The following is a 4,568-nucleotide window of genomic DNA, read 5'->3' on the forward strand; positions in this document are numbered from 1 at the left end:
TGAGTTGTGTGAATTTTTTAAGGAGCTGGGTAGAAGAATGGAGGTACTGACAGATACAAGGGTATGCATGGTGTCATTTGGGGATTCTGATGCTTTTATTCACAAATTACCCCAGCGATTAAAAAAAAGGATAACTGAGATTGCCGTTTAATGTGATTCTGAGATTCCAGGAGAGAATAGACTAAAAGGAACAGAGATTGAATTGGAAAAGAGACCTTAGAGCTGGGAAAACTGGGGGGCAGAGAGATTAGAAATCATCAACTAGAGTGAGGAAAACTTAAATACAAATTTGACCTTAGACACCTATTAGCTGTGTGACTCTGGAAAAGTCATTTAACTGTTCAATTTCCCTTACTGTAAAATAAGGTAATAATAGCACTAATTTCCCATGGTGATTGTAAGGATTAAATACCATGTGACCCTGGAAAAGTCATTTAACTGTTCAATTTTCCTTACTGTAAAATGAGGTAATAATAGCACTTATTTCCCATGGTGATTGTAAGGATTAAATAAAAATAGTATGCACTTAATAAATGCTTTTTCATTACCTCTCAAGTAACTAACCTCTGAGCTCTCAAATACTAAATAGCAAAAACAAGATTTGATCCTATATCTGCTGACTTCTCTTTTCACCATATCACATAGCCTCTCCCTAGCAGATAGTTAAAGGGAGGGAGCTAGGATTAGAACTGCCTCAGTCCAGTGTGGTCTATTTTATTTGTTCTTTTCATAAAACCAGCTCCTAATCTTTATTAATTTTTTAGAGCCTTTCAGTTTTATGAATCTTTTTTTTAATTTCAGGATTTTTATTGTTATCTAATTGGCAATTTTATATTTTTTATTTTTTAGTTTTGTGTCCAGTTCATTGATTTACTCTTTCTCTTTTATTGATATATTTTTAGAGATATAAAATTTCCTTAAATAGTTCTTTGAAAACAGCATATAAATTTTGCTGTTTAGTCTCATTCTTTAAGATTAGATTATTTAGTTTCCAATTAATTTTTAATCTTGTCTTCTCCAAGGCCCTTTATTGAATGTAATTTTTTTTTTTTTTTTTGCATCATAGTCCAGAATAGTAGGTATACTTGATATTTCTGCTGTTCTGCTTTTGTTTGTGAACTTTTTGTGTTCACACAACTAATACATGGTCAATTTTTGTAAAAGTGCCATGTAGAGCAGAGAAGAAAGTATGTTTTGTTTTTTTTTTTTTTTTTACATTTTTTAAATTATAGATTTTTATATACAAAACATATGCATTTCAACAATGGCCCTTGCAAAAACTTTTGTTTCAACTTTTCTCTTCCTTTCCTCCACCCTCTCCCCTAGATGACAGTCCCATACATGTTAAATATGTTAAAGTATATGTTAAATACAGCATATGTATACATAATTTATAGTTATCTTGCTGCACAAGAACGATTGAATTTAGAAAGAAGGTAAAAATAACCTGAGAAGAAAAAACAAAAATGCAAGCAAACAATAACAGAAAGAATGGAAATTCTATGTTTGGGTCCATACTCATTTCCCAGTGTATATTCTTTTAAAATTTCCATTAAATATAATCTTTAGAGGTTTATCATATCTAACTTTCCTAAAATTTTATTCATCTCCTTAACTCCTTTCTTATTTTTTTTTTTTGATGGTTGGATTTATCTAGATCTCTGAGAAGTAAAGTCCCCACTAGTATAGTTTTTATTTCCTCCTGTAATTAATATAATTATATATGAGTATTATATAAAATAAATAATATGATTAATTCAACTTTTTTCTTCAAGAATTTGGTACTAGACCATTTGATCAATGTCTTTGGTACTGATATTCATTATCTATGGAACCTTAAAAATTAAAAAAAAAAAAAACCTTTTTATTTTCAAAATATATGCATAGATAATTTTAAATATTTACCCTTGTATTCCAAATTTTTGTTCTCTACCTTCCCCCTAATCCCTTCCCTAGACAGCAAGTAATCCAATATATATTAAACATATGGATTCTTTTATACATATTTCCACACAATTATCATGCTGCATAAGAAAAATCTGATCAAATAAAAGGAAAAAAGAATAAGAAAAAACAAAATTGAGGCAAAGAAGAACAAGAAAGGTAAAAATACTATGTTGTGAAACATATTCGATCCCCACAGTCCTCTCTGGGTGTAGATGGCTCTCTCCATAAGCCCAATGGAACTGGCCTATATCCCACTTTACTGTTGAAAAGAGCCACGTCCTTCAGAATTGATCATCACATAATCTTGTTGCTGTGTATAATGATCTCCTGGTCCTGCTCATTTCACTCAGCATCAGCTCATGTAAGTCTTTCCAGCCCTTTCTGAAATCATCCTGCTGATCATTTCTTAATGTACAATAATATTCCATAACATTCATATACCACAATTTATTCAACCATTCCCCCATTAATGGGCCTCCTCTCAGTTTCCAATTTCTTGCCACCACAAAGAGACCTACCACAAACACTTTTGCACATGTGAGTCCCTTTCCCTCCTTTATGATCTCTTTGGGCTACAGACCCAGTAGAAACACTGCTGGGTCAAAGGATATGGACAGTTTGGTAGCCCTTTGGGCATAGTTCCAAATTGCTTTGGTTACATCAGTTCACAGTTCCACCAACAAGGCATCAGTGTCCCAGTTTTCCCATATTCCCTCCAACATTCATCATTATCTTTTCTTGTCATCTTAGCCAATCTGAAAGGTACAAGGGTGGTACCTCAGAGTTGTCTTAATTTGCATTTCTGCAATCAAAAGTGATTTAGAATATTTTTTTCATATGACTAGAAATGGTTTTAATTTATCAGAAAATTGTCTATTCATATCCTTTGACCATTTATCAATTGGAGAATGACTTGTATTCTTATAAATTTGAGTCAATTTTCTATATATTTTAGAAATGAGGCCTTAATCATAACTCTTGGATATAAAGATTTTTTTCCCCAGTTTTCTGCTTCTCTTTTAATCTTGTCTGCATTGGTTTTGTTTGTACAAACCTTTTTATGATTTCTCCTTCAGATTTACCTTTTATGCTTCTCTTGAGTTTTATATTTCATTATCAAATTTTCTACTTGGCTCTGGTCTTTTCATAAGGAATGCTTGAAAATCCTCTATTTTATTAAATATTCATTTCCCTCCTGTAGGATTATGCTGACTTTTACTGGGCAGGTTATTTTTAGTTGTAATCCTAGCTTCTTTGCCTTGAAGAATATCATTATTCCAAGCCACTCAAGTAAAAATCCAGACTCAATTTCTTTATTATAATAGCTGTTAAATCTTGTGTAATCCTGACTGTGGGTCACTATTATCTAATTTCTTTCTACTCACTTGCAGAAGTTTCTCCTTCACTTGGGAGTTCTGGAATTTAGCTATAATACTCCTGGGAATTTTCATTTTAGAATCTCTTTCAGGAGGTGAGCAGTGTTTCTTTCAACTTTTACTTTGCCTCTCTGGGTCTTAAATTATCTTAACATAGTATATAATTTCTGAATTATGATGTAAGCTCTCTTTGATTATGGCCTTCAGATCATCTAATAATTCTTAAATGACCTCCCTTTAATCTGTTTTCTAGTCATTTGTTTTTCTTATGTTTCCCATTTTCTTCAATTTTTAGTCTTTTGATATTGTTTCATTGCTTCTTGATGTTTCATGATTCATTAGCTTCTGCAAATTCAATTCTAATTTTTAAGCAATTATTTTCTTCAGTGAGATTTTCAGATCTCTCCTACCATTTGGGCAATTCTTTTTTAAGGAGTTATTTTCAATATTTTTTTGGCTGTTAATTTCCTTTTCATAATTTTTATGCATAGCTCTCATTTCTTTAATTTTTCTTCTACCACTCTTCATTTTATTGAAAAAAATTCTTTTTGCTTCTTTATTTCTTGGACTTGTTTATAATCTGAATTTTTTTCCTTAAAATTTTTTTATTATTTTTAACATTTTTCTCAATGTTTTATTTTTTCAAATATACATACAGTTTTCAACATTCATTTTTGTAAGACTTTTTGTTCCAAAATTTTTTCCCTTTCTTGCCTTCCCTTCTCCAAGACAGCAAGCAATTCGATGTTAAATATGTGCAATCCTCATAAGCATATTTCCATATTTGTTATATTGTACAAGAAAAATCAGACCAAAAGGGGAAAAAAAACATGAGGAAGAAAACAAAAAAGGTGAAAATATACTTTGATTCACATTCAGTCTCCATAGAGCTTTCTCTCTCTGGAGAAGATGGCATTTTTCATCCCAAGTCTTCCCATCTGTATTTTTATTTGAAGCTTTAATTATAGGTATTCTCAAATGGCACATATGGGGGAATATAAAGGCAGAATCAACAGGTCTTGAAATGAAACAAATTAGGCAATGATCTTGTAAAGCTTTGAAGATCAAGAGAGCCAGGGTCCAAGCCAGAATTTCTAATCCGGCAGCACAGCCTTGATAAGTAATTGAGACAATTCTAGCTTAGTAGATAGTCCCAACAGCCAAAATGACAAGTTCCAAAGCAAGGGAGTGACTCTCCATTTTTTATGCTGAATTCAAAGTGATGTGATAAATGCTTTGTAGAAG

This window comes from Sarcophilus harrisii, chromosome 2 (genome assembly GCF_902635505.1).
Source record: "Sarcophilus harrisii chromosome 2, mSarHar1.11, whole genome shotgun sequence".
Lineage (NCBI taxonomy): Eukaryota > Metazoa > Chordata > Mammalia > Dasyuromorphia > Dasyuridae > Sarcophilus > Sarcophilus harrisii.